Source organism: Schistocerca cancellata, chromosome 3 (genome assembly GCF_023864275.1).
Source record: "Schistocerca cancellata isolate TAMUIC-IGC-003103 chromosome 3, iqSchCanc2.1, whole genome shotgun sequence".
Lineage (NCBI taxonomy): Eukaryota > Metazoa > Arthropoda > Insecta > Orthoptera > Acrididae > Schistocerca > Schistocerca cancellata.
In genome coordinates, this window is record NC_064628.1 from 740,371,970 (window position 1) to 740,393,598 (window position 21,629).

General features: G+C 41.1%; 1 protein-coding gene and 1 non-coding gene across 2 annotated transcripts in view; both read left to right on the forward strand.

Moving 5' to 3' along the window:
• The window catches only part of LOC126175744 (integrin beta-PS-like), a 188,814-nt gene that overhangs the window by 22,948 nt on the left and 144,237 nt on the right, over positions 1 to 21,629 (forward strand). The gene's annotated exons all lie outside the window — the stretch shown is intronic.
• Trnas-cga (transfer RNA serine (anticodon CGA)) lies at positions 13,417 to 13,491 on the forward strand. The gene has a single exon. It is a non-coding gene; the product is annotated as a tRNA-Ser (tRNA).

Genomic DNA, 21,629 nt, shown 5'->3' on the forward strand with positions numbered 1-21,629 from the left:
GAGGGAGACCAAGAGATGAATACAGTGAGCAGATTCAGAAGGTTGTAGGTTGCAGTAGTTACTCGGAGATGAAGAGGATTGCAAAGGATAGAGTAGCATGGAGGGCTGCATCAGACCAGTCTTTGCACTGACGACCACAACAACATGACGAAAACACTTTGTAAAGATCTTTGACCTACTCCTCAATATTTTGTACAATTGTAACACTTATACCTCTGATCTCCTCTTCAGTACTGGCCTGTTTACGCATGTTATTATTACTTTTGCCTTTAAAATTTCTGTGTGTTGTACTGGAATTCGTGGCATGCTCTACATATGAGACGTGGTCATTATTAAAGTAATGAGAGATGTGAGGTTGTGGTTTTAACTGTTTTAACCTTGTAAATATTCATGTATATCTTGTACTTCCTTGGAAAAGAATTTGTACATTTCCTGTATACTACAGGTTTAATTTTTAATGTTTGGATAGAATATGGTCTGTGACTGAAACCAGTCGATATTTGGGTTTTGAGTAAAAAAGCAGCTGATAGTCAAACATGCATTTTATACACTACATCATCCACTGGAAACTTTTCAAAATATGCCTCGTAGTATACTGAATTGTGAAGTATCGGAATAACTATGGACAACTGCTAAAAGAAAACAAGTTCATGTCAAGCTGTATTATGGGAGTATAAGATGTGACAAAACTTTTTTTGCCGAATAGTTTCCTTACAATCGAATGAGAAAGCCTGCATAGCGAAGAACACAGACGAATCTAAAAACTGTGGATTATAATTATTTACGCAAAAGGTAAAACCTTTACTGAGAAACTAGGTACACAGACTGATGCAGCGTTGCTTCATGTACATAAAACAATTTTTTTGAAGGCACTTATGATGACTAGAAATTTATATCGTACAATACAGTTGCTTGGAGCAACCAGCACTTCCTGTTGCATCGGGTGATACGTTAGAGATAAGTGTCGAAGTTGTATCACTGTTATCCCACTGTGTACCAGTAAATCGTTTCACCTGCTTCCATCAGTAGGGATTTCTTCTGTGTAGTTATCGTAAGACATTGCGTATCGTATCGCGTATTGTATTGCCTCAGTGGTAACAGCACCTAACATTGCAAGTATCTCAAATCTGATCCTCAGGCACAGAGTCCTGACACGATTCAGTCTTGTTAAATTGATCTTTAAACTCACAAACATATTTCCTGCTTCTGCCCTTTCTTTCTCCCCCTTGGGACAAGATGGTTCCACCACAAGTGGCGACGAGCCGTCATCCTCACCATTCGCTACACAGCTAGCATCACCGATAGCTCCCTGATTCCTCTACATTCTCCGTAGTATCTACCTTAAGATTATCGTCTGCAGTTCCACTCTGCACGACGCAAAAATCAATAGCACATGTACTTCCCTGTATCTCGGGTTCAGGGTCTAACGCCTGAAAACAACAACTATCAACACTCAATGGCGTAGATAATACTGCACCTAAATCAATATCACTCATCACCTCCACTTACTGTCCGCCCGTATAGCTGAATGGTCAGCGTGACGGACTGCCGCCCTAAGGGGCCAGGGTTCGATTCCCGGCTGGGTCGGGGATTTTCTCCGCTCAGTTACTAGGTGTTGTCTTCGTCATCATTTCAACCCCATCCGGCGCGCAGGTCGCCCAATGTGGCGTTGAATGTAGTAAGACCCGCACGAAGGCGGCCGGACTTGTCCCGTAAGGCCAATGACGCCAAACGCTCATTTCCATTATTTACCTCCATTTACTTCCGTACAACATACACTTACTTCGTTTGGCACTTCAGACTTCGCATTTCCACAAGATATTTGAGCTGACACTTATACACTCCTCTCTATTACTTCCACAATGTCAGTACTGTTCGTATCAAGCAAATTTTGCTTGGACTTTCAACCTTCGATTCCTGACACCTGGTCTCAGACGAACACTTTTCAGTCGTAATTCCTCCTCACAATGACAGCTTGTGCTATTGCTCTCACGTTTTTGTATCCACCAACCACCTCATTACTTTCCTTCCCTCTCTGTTTCCTCTAAAGCTACCTCCGCTTGCTTCTGACAAGCAGTGCCACTATCTCAGCGGTTCCCAGCCATGGAGATAAAATGAAATTTTCTGAGGTGTGAAAACTAAATGATTCGATTCTATTTCAGCCACGAAACTAAATTATTTTTAAAACATCATCACTATTTTCTAAGCCACTGATACTGGTTATATAAGTTATAAACATTTACTTTTTTTCAATTAGTAATGTTAATGCAGCGGAAGTTACAGGTTCAAAATGTTCAAATATGTGTGAAATCTTATGGGACTTAACTGCTAAGGTCATCAGTCCCTAAGCTTACACACTACTTAACCTAGATTACCCTAAGGACAAACACACACACCCATGCCCGAGGGAGGACTCGAACCTCCACCGGGACCAGCCGCACGGTCCATGACTGCAGCGCCTAAGACCGCTCGGCTGATCCAGCGCTTACAGGTTCCTCACGTAGTCCACCCGCTACACATTTGTGCTTTGCCCCGCACATCGCAGATGATAAAAGACATTTAAGTATCAAATGCTAAATATCTCAAGAAAATAGCTTTTCTTAGTTGTAGAGAGTGCGTTCAGTAGTCAAAGAAATTGCTTCATTACTCGCTTCGAAAAAGATAAATGAATTAAATGACAGCACAGCGCAGTAGTAACAACATAAAGGCCACTATAGTGCTGTACACAGTATTATTATTATTATTATTATTATTATTATTATTATTATTATTATTACTGTTACTATTATATTTTATTGGCTGTGGTCCAATTACTGCCATTTCAGAAGTAAGGAGTGCAGCAGTCAAGTGATTTACAAACAGTAAGGACAGTGCACACATTTTAACTAGGTTGATTTTAAATGGGGCTGCAATGTGCCGATCAAGCAATTGCCGCAATGGACAGGAGTAATGCAGGTTCAAATGGCTCTGAGAACTATGGGACTCAACTTCTGAGGTCATCAGTCACCTAGAACTTAGAACTACTTAAACCTAACTAACCTAAGAACATCACACACAGCCATGCCCGAGGCAGGATTCGAACCTGCGACCGTAGCAGTCGCGCAGGTCCGGACTGAAGTGCCTAGAACCGCTCGGCCACCGCGGCCGGCGATGGTCGAAGTAGAGAGGATATAAAATGTAGACTCGCAATTGAAAGGAAAGCGTTTCTGAAGAAGAGAAATTTGTTAACATCGAGTATAGATTTAAATGTCAGGAAGTCGTTTCTGAAAGTATTTGTATGGAGTGTAGCCATGTATGGAAGTGAAACGTGGACGACATTAATTTAGACAAGAAGATAATAGAAGCTTTCGAAATATGGTGCTACATAAGAATGCTGAAGATTAGATGGGTAGATCACATAACTAATGAGGAGATATTGAATAGAATTGGGGAGAAGAGGAGCTTGTGGCACAACTTGACTAGAAGAAGGGATCGGTTGGTAGGACATGTTCTGAGACATCGAGGGATCACCAGTTTAGTATTGGAGGGCAGCGTTGAGGGTAAAAATCGTAGAGGGAGACCAAGAGATGAATACACTAAGCAAATTCAGAAGGATGTAGGCTGCAGTAGGTACTGGGAGATGAAGAAGCTTGCACAGGATAGAGTAGCATGGAGAGCTGCATCAAACCAGTCTCAGGACTGAAGACCACAACAACAACAACAACAACAGCCAGTAGATTATGGTCAGAGTCTACATCTGCCCATGGAAATGTTTTGCACTTTAAAACCTGGTTTCGTAATCTCTGACTTACCATTAGGTAATTTATTTGAAGCCTTTCGTTATCTGCAGGTATGTTCTATGTATACAAACTTCTTTGACGATTTTAAACCAATTGTTAGCCATGACTGAATTGAGTTCGGTGAAAAATTCTGCCACGCAGCTTCCGCTTCTGTTCCACTCCCCCAGCCCATGTTTTCCTGTTTTTCCTTGCCTTTCTTTCCCTGTTACCGAATTCCAGTCCTCCATCACAATTAAATTTTTGTCCTCCTTAACTATTTCAATAATCCCTTGTATCTCAAAATATATTCTTTCAACCTTTTCATCTTCTGCAGAGCTAATAGGCATATAAATTTGGACTATTTTGGTGGGTGTTAACTTGATGTCTTTCTCGGCTACTATAGAGCGTTCTCTAAACTATTCATAGTAGCTTACCAGTATTCCAACTTCCTTATTCATTGTTCGACATACTCCTCCATTATCCCTATTTGATTTTGTTTTGATAACCCCGTACTGACCTGACAAGAAGTCCTGCTATTCCTGCAACCGCGCTTCCCTGGCGCCCACTATATCGAACTTATACCTATTTATTTCTCTTTTCAAATTATCTAACCTACCTACGCGATTAACAGATTTAACATTCCACGCTGCTCCTCCTGAGTAGTCGCTACTCTGAGATACTTATGTGGGACTACTTTGCCTCTGGAATATTTACACGAAGACTGCCATCATCATTAAGGAGACATTGTATGTCCTATGCGAAAAGTTAAATTATCGAATTTTGTGACCCATTATCTTGGAAACTTTTTAAGACACCAACTTACAATTTTCCATAATTATTGAATTCACCTTTCTACATACACTGAACTAGAATTATTACTAAAATTATATTATGGGGCATGTTATCTTTTTTCTTTAAACACTCGATTTTTTGACAGACTTTTGTCAATAAATGGACATAAAACCAAAAAATCCTTGATATTTTAATTAGTCTAGTTCCGTATATGTTGAATTTCACACTTGACATACTGTGAAAATTTCATGTCTCTATCAGCACTTTTTTAGAAAATGGTTCATTTATTGCAAAAAATGTAGTTCAGAGATATTGAGGTTTAAAACTTTCTTTATTACAAATTCTTATATAGACTTACATTTCTGCATCTTTTATGCACTAGAATTGCCCTGGTACATAGTCTGTGACTTCTTCAGTGTCACAACAGCCCAGTTCTTGCCGCTTCCATTTCTTTCTTGCTTCTTTTGTCATTTGCTGAGCAACTAACTCTGCTTCACTTACACAAAGCTCATCCATTTCCCGCAGTCCTTTAACTGTGTTCTGTCAAAATCTATTACAAGTACATTAAGTAAGCAAGAAAGCGTCACAGAGATCCTTTCAAGGATTAGTTAATGTTTGCTCCGACACACGCAAACAAAATCATTCCCAGGTTTTTCGAGGTCTTCCTACATCTCTTTTCCCATTCAGCTTGTAGATCAGGCTCTTTTGGGGAATTCTGTGACTTGGCATTCTCAGTAGGTGTTGTCTCTAATCTTTTGTCTCAAATCTTCAGGATAGTTTTGAAGTTTTTAACTCATGTTGAAAGTGTTTAGTAACTCTATTCTAACAACTTCATTTCTAATCACATCTCTTCTTATGCAGCGCTTCGTCCTCCTCATGAACTTCAACGCTTAAAAAAAAACAGCTTTCACTTCTGTAGGACAGACAGCATCCGCCATCACTTTACAGAATTCTTTTGTTTTGAATGTTTTGCTAATGGTACCACACACAGCTTGGAATTTGTGTATTTTATTTTCAGTAACAGAGGCAAAACCAAAACTTACAGCAGAACTTAAATAAGAGATATGAGATACTTGTTGCTAAACTGAATTTTCCGAAATTATTTTTGATTTGAATGGATATTTTCTTCGAAATTCCTTATTTTCGTTTTATTACTACAGATTGTAAACCTTTATTTTTGCACATTTCTTTCAACTGGTATACTGCAGTTTGGAGGTTATCTTCATTCTTTTGAATAATAATAACGATAACGTCTGCAAACAGAACTAAATTCAGGTATTCTTCATACGTTTTCTTAACTCCTTTGTTTGCTTTACATTTCCGGTTACGAAGAACGAAGTCAATGTAAATATTAAAAAGGGTAGGTGATAGTCCACACTCTTGTGTTACATCTTGGTTAATAATTGTTTCTTCTACTTGATTTGTATCCGTGTTTATTACAAACATCATGATAGTAAAATTAGAGAGACTGGATCTTACACGGAGGCTTACCGTTGATCTTTCATTCCGCGAACCATTGCGACTGGAATATTACAAGAGGAAAGGGACAGTGTTACATGAAATACTCTCCGTCACGTACCTTAATGTGATGTAGATTAAGCCATCTTCCCGTTACATTTAGGTTTGGAGCCTGAGAAGAATGATTGCTTAAACGTTTCTGTGCGTTCTGTAATCGTGTAATCTTGTCTTCGCGGCTCCTACGGAAGCGGTACTTGGGCTTTGCAGTATGTTCCTACATTCCTAACTTAAATATGGTCCCTGAAACTTTGGAAGTACGTTTCACAGAATAATCAGCGTCTATATTCAAGTGTCTGCCAGTTCAGTTTTCTCGGGCTCTCCGAGTCGATCACCAATGCGTCAAGAACTTGTGACATTTCTAGCTGCCCCCCTTTGTCTACATTCAATATCCCCCGTTAGTCCTAACTGGTACAGGTCCCGCACGCTTGAGTAATACTGAGAGATTTTGTAAGCAACCTTCTTTGTAGACTGATTGCATTTCCCGAGCATCTTGTCAATGAACCAAAGTCTGCCATCTTCTTCCCTGAGACTGAGGTTAGGCCTACGTGATTGTTCCATTTCGTATGCCTATAAATTGGTAACCCAGGTATTTGTATGCGTTGACCAATTCCAATTGTGATATTGCAATCATGGGATAGGCCCCTACTACTTTTTTTCGTTTTGTAAAGCATACAGTTTTACATTTCTGATTATTTAAAACAAGTTGACAATCTTTGCAGCGCTTGAAAATATTATCAGGATCTAACAGAATGTTGTGCGCTAAAAGATAGACAATTCAAAGGAGAGCTTATCACGGTCCCTTAGAGGCGCCCCAAATCCCCAGAAACTTATCAGTGACATCTGTTCCGAGTGACATATTACGTCAGCGTGGTTCGTGAAATAGTTGAATGTTCGATTATGGAGAATGCAGTTTCCGATGTGTGTCATATCAACGAAGGGCAGTTGAGTTCGCTCCCGAAAAATTGCTTTCATTACGAAACACTCTTTGCTAATTGAGAAAGTAAATAGAGAAGAACCATTGGCCACTTCTTGCAGATAAAGAGAATCGCTCACTCTGATGTGATGCTAGTGATCTCGGTGTGCTATGGTTTAGCGATGTAAAGTGATTTCCGACCACATTCCTATTATTTAACCGAGGATATGAAAAGAAGAGTGGCAAGAAACTTGATGGTTGAGAGGCTGTCATTTCCATAATGTACAACCTGCCCTTCCCTCTGCTCTCTCTCCCTGCGATAGATGATATCTAAGATCAGATTATCAGAGAAACTTCCCTCGCAATCTCCACAGACCTGGCATTACACGCCCCCCAACTTGTCTATGCGACACAAGATCACAAAATTATTAAAATCGCTGCTCTTCAAAAACCTTTTTGAGTCCCAATAACACACAAAAAAATTAATTTTAGAAGTTTTCACAAAATGAATTTTTATTATCGTAGTAAACAACGAATACAACAAATAAACAATAAGATGTTTTAAGGAGGAGGTTTCACTTTGGAACCACTGGGACATGCAGTTTTCAACCACCCATCATTTCATGAAATATACTTGAAAGCAGTTTCACATTTTTGCTAGACATAACCACACATCTTAAAATTTCCATGCAACCATAATGCCTAAAACAAATTACACTTCTCAACAAGCAAAACTAGGCCTAAAATTTAATAAACGTATATCAAAAGTACATACTGCTCCAGAGATTTTATTTCGAAACCTCTCCTAAAATAAGTAGTACAAACTCAAATTTACGTTACAGTAACTTAAGATACCCGTAAGTTTCACTGCAATAATCTCCCAAATATGATCACTACGAAGAAAAGCACGTCACCGTCTCCTGTAATCACGTAGCACAATCTCCACGGCTACCGTTGCTCCAAATGCTGTGACTGCTACAATGCACTAGATTCGTAGAAGTACCTCATTGTGTCAATAGACGCGTCCCTGTCTTGCAGTAGTATTGGTGATTTCATGTGAAAGCCTCTAGTACTTACAAAGATTTAATAAAATGGTGGTTTCAGGTAGAAACCACTGGTAGAGTGCGCGCAGAATAATACGGCCAGTAGATGCGCAGTCGTCAGGGCAAACGTGGATAGAGCGTCAGTGGTGGAGGTTGCAGGCAGATGGTCAACACACTGTAAGGAAAATTCTGAGCTCATGAAGATAAGTGTCGTTCTAAACTGAAGCCTATGCTCAGATTTTACGTAAATATTAAGTGGTGCCCCTCCACACCCACACTTGCATGGTAACCATCGAAGAAGATCAACTGTCAGCTCTGCTTTGGTTAGTGTCTAAAAAGAATTCCGCTGAAAATACAACAACGGCAGCGATTTATTTTCGCCTCATGTTAACCATTTGTAACTTTCAGAGAAGCGTCATGAGCGGTGAATTTTGAATAAAACTTACACTTCTCTTGTTGCCATGTTGAAATTTGCTTCTTTACCACAATATACGTCGTGCAGATGCAGTTGTGAGAGAATTCTGAAACAGTGGTTTATTAAGTTTATTAAGTGAGGAACTGAGGACAAGTAAAATCAATAGATTACGAGAAAGCACTTCCTTGCTATAAAAATAATGTGTAATTTCTTCATATTAACAGAATATTCCGTGGTTCTTGGTAGAACAATATTACAATAATAAATGAAAAGCACCAGTTTGCTTTTGTTCTACAATATTATTTTTATTGCTAACCGGTTTTCGGCTTACAAGGCCATCTTCAGGCATTTACTGAGTATTATCACCAAAGAAGTTAAATGTTAGCAGACAACATTGGAAGAGAAGTAACACATCTAGAGTGAAGTAGAAACATACAGTGAGTAACATCTTTGCAGTGAAATAGTAAAAACTGAACAGTACATAAATAACAATGGAGTTGACAGGAAAACCTTTAGCACAAAATAAGAATAGCATGCCTACATAACAGTTTCTATTGATAAACAAAACTATTGAAATAAGATAAAATTAGTACTAGGCAAGGCTGCATCAAGAGGTATGAAACATGGAGAGTAATACACAACCAATTAAAAAAGAAGAGACAGTTGTCAATGTAAATACAGAATACACGAGGAACTTAAGCCATATCAATACAATAAACAGAAATTAATAAATGCAGGAAAATTGAGGTGTTTGAGGGAACCTACAGTTTGAGAGTGTGGTGGTACTGCATTTTAACATTAACAGTATAATCAAAGCAGTGGCTGTATACCAGTTTACATTAAATAAATGAGCAAAGTAAAATATGAACAGTATTTGATTAGACAACTACAAGTGGAGTTAAACATGGACAGTAATACAAGTACAAGTTAAAATCAAACCCTTAACTATTGAAACTACAGCATATGTGGAATACAAAGACAACTGCAACAAATAAAACAACTTAATGACTACAGGAAAATGGGAATATGTAGGAAGAGAGAGTGTGGGAAGCAATGAACATCAAAGATGATTATATGAAGTTTAGGAGAGGGGAAGTGTTGAGTTGTGTCTGCAGACAGTGGATGGGGAAGCAGGTGGGGCATAGAGGAGGGGTATAATTTTCCGTTTTTGTTTCCTGTGCAAGAAATGGTGTACTATACCATTTCTAGGTCAGGTATCACAGACTATAGCCAAAGCACTGAAATCCTGCAAGTATAGGGTTTCCTACTATGTCAGGAACACTACAGCCCAGTGTGTTTTTAATAGCAAAGATAAGATCCAGTTATTAGCCAACATTGGGGTATACAAAATCACCTGTTCTGATTGTGACAAATTTTACATTGGTCAGTCAGGCAGAGACATATCAACTAGGCTGGCTGAACATGAACGCAGCTGGAGGTTGCAGAATTCAGACTCTACATTTGCTGAGCATGTACTGAGTGAGGGTCACAACTACCAGCCAGTGTCCCATGTACTTCACTTAGCAAACAAAGGCCATAAACTCAACCTGCTGGAAGCCCTGGAAATTAACAAACATCTTGCTCACAGTCCAGATCTCATCCTAAATGACCAGACACAACTCAACACTTCCCCTCTCCTAAACTTCATATAATCATCTTTGTTGTTCATTACTTCCCACACTCTCTCTTCCTACATATTCCCATTTTCCTGTAGTCGTTAAGTTGTTTTATTTGTTGCAGTTGTCTTTGTATTCCACATATGCTGTAGTTTCAATAGTTAAGGGTTTGATTTTAACTTGTACTTGTATTACTGTCCATGTTTAACTCCACTTGTAGTTGTCTCATCAAATACTGTTCATATTTTACTTTGCTCATTTATTTAATGTAAACTGGTATACAGCCACTGCTTTGATTATACTGTTAATGTTAAAATGCAGTACCACCACACTCTCAAACTGTAGGTTCCCTCAAACACCTCAATTTTCCTGCATTTATTAATTTCTGTTTATTGTATTGATATGGCTTAAGTTCCTCGTGTATTCTGTATTTACATTGACAACTGTCTCTTCTTTTTTAATTGGTTGTGTATTACTCTCCATGTTTCATACCTCTTGATGCAGCCTTGCCTAGTACTAATTTTATCTTATTTCAATAGTTTTGTTTATCAATAGAAACTGTTATGTAGGCATGCTATTCTTATTTTGTGCTAAAGGTTTTCCTGTCAACTCCATTGTTATTTATGTACTGTTCAGTTTTTACTATTTCACTGCAAAGATGTTACTCACTGTATGTTTCTACTTCACTCTAGATGTGTTACTTCTCTTCCAATGTTGTCTGCTAACATTTAACTTCTTTGGTGATAATACTCAGTAAATGCCTGAAGATGGCCTTGTAAGCCGAAAACCGGTTAGCAATAAAAATAATATTGTAGAACAAAAGCAAACTGGTGCTTTTCATTTAGTATTGTAATTTCTTCACTGATGTTGTTCCAGAACATACAGCATTTCTCTTTTCACTAGCTATCGAGGGCCGGGAAAAATTACATTATTTCATCGAAAATGTCTGTAGCTAGCGGAATAACATGGTAGATAGTGAAATTTCACATAATAGCATTATGGAAAAATGTTCTCCTCCTTGTATGTTGCCGGCCGGGTGGCCGAGCGGTTCTAGGCGCTACAGTCTGGAACCGCGCTACCGCTACGGTCGCAGGTTCGAATCCTGCCTCGGGCATGGATGTCTGTGATGTCCTTAGGTTAGTTGGGTTTAAGTAGTTCTAAGTTCTAGGGGACTGATGACGTCAGAAGTTAAGTCCCATAGTGCTCAGAGCCATTTGAACCTTGTATGTTATCATTTGCCAAAATCTCATTTCGATATCTCAAACCATTTATGAAATACGAGCAATGTAATGGATATTTCATTCTGGCTTTATCACTGGCGAGTGCGAACGCAAATGAATACGCTACAAAAGCCCAATTTTCTCGAGATTCGTGAAAGATAGAGACCTCCACCCAAGTCTAAAGAAAAATTAAATACTTTAGCTTAATTTCATATGCAGCAATATATTACATGCACCAAACGCAAAATCATAGTGACTAGATTTTTCATTGTCAATGTTTTCGAATTTTGCGCAGTCTTACTCAGCTGCAAAAATCACAATAGCTATGACCATTAACGAAATGGTGGGCAGTTCGTAATGAACCTGATATATAAAGCTGTAAGTAAGGTAAAAATGAAATATTTTTACTGAATAGTTTCTGTAAAATCGTGTGAGAAAGATTACAGGGCGTGCACCTCGATTCTGTGACCGCAGCGCGTTGCCAACCGGCCGAAAGTGGCCTGTGTTGGGCTTCCCTGCCCAGCAAACGAATGGAATTGCCCAGCGCTTCGGACGGCAACTGGTTTCTGTACATCGACTACTGTATCCCGAGTGGACTCTGCTCAAAAGTTCAAGGATGAGATAGATAAAATAACATAACATACTAACAACTCGGTAGAAATGGACTAAAGTGCGAGAGCGTGTAGCCAGATGTCTCCCAGTTGTGCACTGAAAGCTGGATGCCACATGGCGGAAGGTAAGCGCGACTAAACCGAGTCCTGCAATACGAAGCACTTGAAGAAACGGTTGAAGACTGTGTGTCAATTAGCAAGCAGTTATGGTGTACTGTAATGGTGTTGTTCATTATAATAAGGATCAGAACCAACATTTGGATGACTTCACGAAGGAAGAATCACTGGGAAACTGGAAGAGTGAAGCGTGATGAGTGTAACTCAAGAGTTTGGTACTGCTCAAAGCCTTATTTCTTGTGCATGGGGAGCATTTCAGACTATGGGCACTGCTGTCCAGAGGAGAGGAGGTGCTCGACCATGGTCAACTACATAGTGCAGTAGGCAAGAGGGGCCCATGTCAAACAACAGGTGCAATTTCAACCACAAGTCACGATTGACAGTGGCATAGTGACTCCAAGTGCGTGGTCTCTTTGGCTAATAACCAGCACTTTGTGTTCCATCGACACCCGCACATCAGTGACACCATCCGAGATGGTATTAAGAGCATAGGAACTGGACCAGGGAGTGGGGTCATGTGCTCTTCTTGACTGACAAGTGAGAGCAGATACAGTCTGCGTAGTGTTTCTGGACATACCCTCATATAGCGAGAGATGGGAATGCGTAATGCACCCAGCAACAGTGTCAGCATGATCGTTTTCGTAGCCCAAGTGTTACGTTGTGGGAAGGCATAATGTTGCAAAGGTGTACTGACTTGCAAATCTTTGAACATGGTACACTCGTCATTATGGTGACACTATACTCCTACCCCACGTGTGTCCTTTCAGGAGAGCGTTCAGTCCACACTTCATTTTTATGGGTGAGAATGCACGACCATTTAGAACAGCGCAGACGGAGCTCTTGAAAGGGGAGGATATTCGGCGAATGGACTCACCTGCCAGATCCCCTGAATTAGGTCCCATCGGGCATCTGTGAGATGTGTTGGGGAGATGTATTGGAGCATGTGGATGTGCACCAACGACCATCCGGCAGTTGCCAACCGTGCTGGTGGAGGAATGGAATGCCCTACCGCAAGAACTCCTTACCAACCTTGTGGCCAGCATGTGGACATGCAGAGTATGCATTGCTGTCAGTAGTGACCACACATCCTATTAAGAACATTGCCCACAGATTAAAACCGTGTGCCGGACCGAGACTCGAACTCGGGACCTTTGCAAAGGTCCCGAGTTCGAGTCTCGGTCCGGCACACGGTTTTAATCTGCCAGGAAGTTTCGTATCAGCGCACACTCCGCTGTAGAGTGAAAATTTCATTCTAGAAACATCCCCCAGGCTGTGGCAAAGCCATGTCTCCGCAATATCCTTTCTTCCAGGAGTGCTTGGTCTGCAAGGTTCGCAGGAGAGCTTCTGTGAAGTTTGGAAGGTAGGAGACGAGGTACTGGCGGAATTAAAGCTGTGAGGATTGGGCGTGAGTCGTGCTTGGGTAGCTCAGTTGGTAGAGCATTTGCCCGCGAAAGGCAAAGGTCCCGAGTTCGAGTCTCGGTCCGGCACACGGTTTCAATCTGCCAGGGAGTTTCATATCAGTCCACACTCCGCTGTAGAGTGAAAATTTCATTCTAGTAACATTTCCCTCCTTTTTTAGTGTCCAGGGGACCCACATTTTCTTAATTTTATTGGCTTTTTGTAGCAAACAAGACAGCCAAGGAGACCATCATGTATCACGTTGAATTCAGTGTAATTATTGTCTTTCAATAAAAGTGTCGTTTCTGTTTGTCTTATTTAGTATTGCTTTCAGTCTCCTTCTGTACTATACTGTAACAGTTCTTTCTATGTACGGTCCAAGTTTCATCGAGCTGTGTTACTTGTGTTACTGTGTTACGCATCACGTGTAAGTTACTTTCCTTCTTAAGTTTTGCACACCAGTATACTACTCTTCGTGGGGTAACTGAACCACTAATTTCTCACTTCTCTCTTTTTTAGTCATTGTCTATGATCATCGAACATTCCTAGTATAAAGAAATGAAAACAAGATAACAAAATAGCTCTTCAATAATAAGTTAATTAAGATCGTTTAGCAAAAAAAAATAATTTCCTCTTTGGTTTCGCAGGTCTGTATCACTAATGTAAGGATACAAGACTTTACAGAGAGACCAATTCTTTTCAATGGACTATTCTGCAATTCTTCTGACAAAAAACTGCTGCCGGTATTTACCTTAGTATATCAAATTGTGATATCTGACGGCAATAATTACCGTTTTTATGTAAATTTCCTTTCCTTTTCATTTTGTAAAAATGCTGCAGATAACTGCAAGCTTTAGGTTGTAAATAAGTAAAATTCACTTTAAATAAAAAATAGGCCTACTCAATTCAAATTATTTTCCTTTCAATAAATTCTCCTCAAATCAGAATTTATTATTACCTTTCGGATACGTATGTTAATTGAACTCCATTAGTGCATTAACACAATGTACCATGAACTTTTCGTTTTCGCAGTCAGAAAAACCTAAACTTTTTCCTCATATGTGCTACATAAGTTGATCAGATTGGTTATCATTTTAATTCGTTTTTATTATCACGTTATGTAAAAATGAGGGTCTTGACAATACACCTGCATCTTTTCACCGTTCCTGGCCATCAGCTCATAGATCACAATGAATGAACTAGGAAAATCCACATCAAGGGAAAAAGACGAAACTATGTTGCCATGGTTCCCCGTTATCGCCACGTGAATCAAGGAAATTATTTGAAATATAATTATCCTAAATACTTTGAAATTTTAAAATATTAATTTTATCTGTCGTCCTTTAAACGCAAAAGATATCAACATTATTTGGCAGTATTTATGAGAGTACATATCCCCTTCCCTAGCTTAATGACACAAGCCTTTAAAATCAATTTTCATAACTGTATTACATACCAGCAATGTTAGCTAGCTGCATGAATTTAACGACATTTCCTTCAAACCTATTGGTCCAACGTTCCAAGTCTCCTTTACCACCTCGTATGCCACCTACAGATGCATTACTTCATTTCATCCAAATATGTATGTTATGACATAAGTTGCTTTAAACACGTGGATAACTACAACAGGAATGTAAGTTACAATTTCCTTAAAACAAGTTATTAATATCTTTACTCATTATGGATGAAGTTCCCTCAAATATCGTTATTTACATGTTATTTACAGTCGAAACAAGGCCCCGGGAGTAGACAACATTCCATTAGAACTACTGACAGCCTTGGGAGAGCCAGTACCGACAAATCTCTACCAACTGGTGAGCAAAATGTATGAGACAGGCGAAATATCCTCAGACTTCAAGAATATAATAATTCCAATCCCAAAGAAAGCAGGTGTTGACAGATGTGAAAATTATCGAACTATCAGTTTAATAAGTCACGGCTGCAAAATACTAACGCGAATTCTTTACAGACGAATGGAAAAACTGGTAGAAGCCAACCTCGGGGAAGATCAGTTCGGATTCCGTAGAAATGTTGGAACACGTGAGGCAATACTGACCCTACGGCTTATCTTAGAAGCTAGATTAAGAAAAGGCAAACCTACGTTTCTAGCATTTGTAGACTTAGAGAAAGCATTTGACAATGTTGACTGGAATACTCTCTTTCAAATTCTGAAGGTGGCAGGGGTAAAATACAGGGAGCGAAAGGCTATTTACAATTTGTACAGAAACCAGATGACAGTTATAAGAGTCGAGGGACATAAAGAGAAGCAGTGGTTTGGAAGGGAGTGAGACAGGGGTGAAGCCTCTCCCCGATGTTATTCAATCTGTATATTGAGCAAGCAGTGAAGGAAACAAAAGAAAAATTCGGAGCAGGTATTAAAATCCATGGAGATGAAATAAACGCTTGGAGGTTCACTGATGACATTATAATTCTGTCAGCGACGGCAAAGGACTTGGAAGAGCAGTTGAACGGAATGGACAGTGTCTTGAAAGGAGGATATAAGATGAACATCAACAATAGCAAAACGAGGATAATGGAATGTAGTAGAGTTAACTAGGGTGATGCTGAGGGAATTAGATTAGGAAATGAGACACTTAAAGTAGTAAAGGAGTTTTGCTATTTGGGGAGAAAAATAACTGATGATGGTCGAAGTAGAGAGGATATAAAATATAGACTGGCAATGGCAAGGAAAACGTTTCTGAAGAAGAGGAATTTGTTAACATCGAGTATAGATTTAAGTACCAGGAAGTCATTTCTGAAAGGATTTGTATGGAGCGTAGCCATGTATGGAAGTGAAACATGGACGATAAATATTCTGGACAAGAAGAGAATAGAAGCTTTCGAAATGTGATGCTACAGAAGAATGCTGAAGATTAGATGGGTAGATCACATAACTAATGAGGAGGTATTGAATAGAATTGGGGAGAAGAGAAGTTTGTGGCACAACTTGACTAGAAGAAGGGGTTGGTTGGTAGGACATGTTCTGAGGGATCAAGGGATCACCAATTTAGTATTGGAGGGCAGCGTTGAGGGTAAAAATCGTAGAGGGAGACCAAGAGATGAATACACTAAGCAGATTCAGAAGGATGCAGGCTGCAGTACCTACTGGGAGATGAAGCAGATTGCACAGGATAGAGTACCATGGAGAGCTGCATCAAACCAGTCTCAGGACTGAAGATCATAAGGACAACAACATGTATACATTCACATCTTTATAAGTGGTTCATATTTCCAAGATTGACATGTGGTTCAGCATAAAGCTTTCAGTGGTAATCTTAAATCGGTACTGCATTCTACTTTTATTTTTAGGCTAACCTACGTGCAAGAGCTAACATCGTTCTTCAGTTTTAAACACCTAAAGTTTCGAAGTTTATGTTACTGGTATTCAGTATTGTGTACACAGGTGATGTGCTTGTATTGCAGAAATCTATTCCTCCCATTTCTTAGCTAGAAAATAATATACCTTTTTCTTAATTGCTTTATTACAAGCTTAGTCAAACGCAAATGCCGACAGCAAAAACGTTAGGTAGGCTGTGTTACCACTATGCCGACCCAGGGGGTGTGGGGTTGGCTACATTATCAGAATGTTGAATAGCTGAGGGCTGAGGCTGGGTCGCAGGCCGATGAACGCCCAGAAACAAGTGGCTGTCAAAATCAATAATTTATTTTCTACTTGTACATCAGCAGTGCGTCAATACGGGGAGACGACCACACTCCTACCCCACAGAAAGAGCGCCGGTTCCTAGCCATGCAGCTGCTAGTCACTGCCCAGCTGGCTGCAACACGTGCTTGTGCCCTGCTTTGCTGACACCTGCACTCAGTGCCTGGCATGCATCCCTGATGTGTGAGCCATAGCACCACGGTCAGTGGCATGTAGAGAAAGACAATAATCTTGAAGAGGTAGCGACATCTCAGCCTGCCCATGGGCAGGCTGGAGTCTGCCTCATACTGGAGTGCGTGGCACCAGATCTGGACAGCGGACTTAGTGCATGAAGCTAGTACTGCAACAGAGACTCGAACCGGTATCTGCTACTGGCAGATCCATGTCGCCTCCTTATCTGGCGTAGTCTCATAGTTTTAGTAGATCACTGGTCTGCGAATGAATCTGTGACAAAATCGACAGCTATTTATTCCAGACAGTAACACACCTGTTACACCACCGAAACCTAAAATGGAGAAATCTGCTTGCCTGCACTGCTGTGCAGTGCCAATGTGTGGGCAGATTACACCAAGTCAGCCTAGCCTGTCTCGTAATAAATCAACATTGTTGTTGCCTTAACCCAAATGACAATATGCTGTGCTCACCAGTTATCAGTGACTAATGAAATTTTTAACCCCACCTTCTCACAGATTTTGCCCTTGAAACGGTACATCTACACATCTACATTTATACTCCTCAAGCCACCCAACGGTGTGTGGCGGAGGGCACTTTACGTGCCACTGTCATTACCTCCCTTTCCTGTTCCAGTCGCCTATGGTTCGCGGGAAGAACGACTGCCGGAAACCCTCCGTGCGCGCTCGAATCTCTCTAATTTTACATTTGTGATCTCCTCGGGACGTGTAAGTAGGGGGAAGCAATATATTCGATACCTCATCCAGAAACGCACCCTCTCGAAACCTGGACAGCAGAGTCTGCCACTTGAGTTTGCTAAACATCTCCGTAACGCTATCACGGTTACCAAATAACCCTGTGACGAAACGCGCCGCTCTTCTTTGGATCTTCTCTATCTCCTCCGTTAACCCGACCTGGTACGGATCCCACACTGATGAACAATACTCAAGTATAGGTCGAACGAGTGTTTTGTAAACCACCTCCTTTGTTGATGGACTACATTTTCTAAGGACTCTCCCAATGAATCTCAACCTGGTACCCGTCTTACCAACAATTAATTTTATATGATCATTCCACTTCAAATCGTTCCGCACGCATACTCCCAGATATTTTACAGAAGAAAATGCTACCAGTGTTTGTTCTGCTATCATATATCATACAATAAACGATCCTTCTTTCTATGTATTCGCAATACATTACATTTGTCTATGTTAAGTGTCAGTTGCCACTCCTTGCACCAAGTGCCTATCCGCTGCAGATCTTCCTGCATATCGCTGCAATTTTCTAATGCTGTAACTTCTCTGTATACTACAGCATCATCCGCGACAAGCCGTATGGAACTTCCGACACTATCTACTATGTCATTTATATATATTGTGAAAAGCGATGGTCCCATAACACTCCCCTGTGGCACGCCAGATGTTACTTTAACGTCTGTAGACGTCTCTCCATTGAGAACAACATGCTATATTCTGTTTGCTAAAAACTCTTCAATCCAGCCACACAGCTGGTCTGATGTTCCGTAGGCTCTTACTTTGTTTATCAGGCGACAGTGCGGAACTGTATCGAACGCCTTCCGGAAGTCAAGTAAAATGGCATCTACCTGAGAGCCTGTATCTAATATTTTCTGGGTCTTATGAACAAATAAAGCGAGTTGGGTCTCACACGATCGCTGTTTCCGGAATCCATGCTGATTCCTACAGAGTAGATTCTGGGTTTCCAGAAACGACACGATACGCGAGCAAAAAGCATGTTCTAAAATTCTACAACAGATCGACGTCACAGATATAGGTCTATAGTTTTGCGCATCTGCTCGACGACCCTTCTTGAAGACTGGTAGTGGCGCTTCACGGTGAACAACCACGTAGCATCCCAGATGTGATCCATTGGGTTCAGATCAGGTGAATTTAGTGACTAAGACATCACCTAAGTTCACTATCATGCTCTCAAACCACTGATACACGAATCTCTCCTTGTGGCATGCACATATATCATACTGTAAGATGCCGTCACTGTTGGGGAAGACATCAAACATGAATGTCCAGGCAGATGTTCATATAGTCCACAGAAGTCAAAGTGCATCTGCTGACTAAATTGATCCAATCGAAATCCAGGTGAATGTCCATCATAGGATACAACTGTCTCCACAACATTCAGAGCACTCTACCAATCGTTCAGTTCCTCGATAACGGAGAAATCTGCTCCTTGCTCATGGACCCACTTGAGAACTTCTCTGTGAACTTCCTCATCATCGCAAAATCTGTGACTGCTGCACTCAGTTGCTTGGGCATTGTCATCTGTGATCAGTGTAATGGCATTCCTTCCTGATCAGCATCATCCACGTCTGTGTTGCCTTGGTCAAATTGTGTACTGTAACGTGGTCCTTTTTCCTCAAAACTGTCAAGCAATATATTTTGCGGCATAATATTCTCATCCTCTTGCTCAATGTAGTCTCACTTTTAGGCTGCATCACGGCTACAGACAGTATTCGGTATGTCCAGAGACCGCCCAGCTTATTGCCTATTTTCTTCCCTTGAGGGTTTGCTATTTTCTGCAGATCTGAAAGCGTCCAAGCTGGCTGGGACGAGACAGGTGGTTACTTGAAGGGATCGGGGAAGTTATCATAAAGTTGCAGTGCTGAAGCCTCAGTCACAGCGCAGGTAGCAGAGGAAACAATTCACTTCGCTCCTGACCCCGCTCTCCATCAGGTCGGGAGGACCGCCTAAGAAACAGTATTGTTGGCACTTGGGAAAAACCTTTTAGAAAGATAAACATCTAAGTCAGCTGCAGCCTGTCAAAGATGCAGTGGCGTGAGAAACGTCGTTGACCCAGCAGTCATGCTGTGGAAGAAAGTTTCGTTTAAACTTTTGGAACAGACAGCCCCAGTGGTTTATTCTACACTGAAGAGCCAAAGAAAATGGTGCACCCGCCTAATATAGAGTAGAGCGAGTGCCGCAATACGACATGTCATGGACTCGACTAATGTCAGAAGTTGTGCTGGAGGGAACTGACACCATGAAACCTGCAGGGCTGTCCATAAATCCGTAAAAGGGCAAGGGGGTGGTTGCAAGGCATCCCAGATATGCTCAACAATGTTCATATCTGTGGAGTTTGGTGGCCAGAGGAAATGTTTAAACTCAGAAGTGTGTTCCTGGAGCCACTCTGTAGCAATTCTGGACATGTGGGGTGTCGCATTGTCCTGCTGGAATTGCCCAAGTCCGTCGGAATGCACAATGGACATGAATGGGTGCAGGTTATCAGACAGGACGCTTACGTAGGTGTCATCTGTCAGAGTCGTATCTAGACGTATCAGGGATTCCATATCACTCCAACTGCACACGTCCCACACAATTACAGAACCTCCACCAGCTTGATCAGTCCCCTGCTAACATGCAGGGTCCATGGATTCAGGAGCTTGTCTCCACATCCGTACAGGTCCATCTGCTTGATTCACTTTGAAACGAAACTCGTCCAACCAGGCAACATGTTTCCAGTCATCAACAGTCCAATGTCGGTGTTGACGGGCCTAGATGAGGCGTAAAGCTTTGTGTCATGCTGTCATCGAAGGTACACGAATGCGTCACGGCTCCGGAAGCCCATATCGATGATGTTTCGCTGAATGGTTCGCTCGCTCACACCTGTTGATGGCGCCGCATTGAAATCTGCAGCAATTTGCGGAAGGGTTGCACTTCTGTCACGTTGAGCGATTCTCTTCAGTCGTCGTTGGTCCTGTTCTTGCAGGATCTTCTTTCGGCCGCAGCGATGTCGGAGTTTTGATGTTTTACTAGATTCCTGATATTCACGGTACAGTCGTGAAATGGTGGTACGGGAAAAATCCCCACTTCATCGCTACGTCGGAGATGCTGTGTCCCATTGCTCGTGCGCCGACTATAACACCACTTTCAAACTCTCTTAAATCTTGAAAACCTGCCATTGTAATAGCACTAACCGATGTAACAAATGAGCCAGACACTTGCTGTCTCACGAGTATATAGGCGTTGGCGACCGCATTGCTGTATTCTGCTTGTTTACAAGTGTAAGCTCTCCTATTTGTAAGCTTCGGAATCAACCGTTGAGCGGGAGAGATTTTCTGGCCTACTCCCCATGCCTCAGTACTATTGATCAGTAATAAAGAAATCCACCGGAGTGTTCAACCTTCTTATAAAATTATTACTGGACGGAACTCGAAATGTCTGCTAGTAATGGCTGGCGAGATTCCGGCTCTGGCAGGAACAGCCAAGTTTCAGAACATTAAGTTAGAGAGGACTGGGCGTGAGTCGTGCTTGGGTAGCTCAGTTGGTAGAGCACCTGCCCACGAAAGGCAAAGGTCCCGAGTTCAAGTCTCGGCCCGGCACATAGTTTTAATCTGCCAGGAAGTTTCATATCAGTGCACACT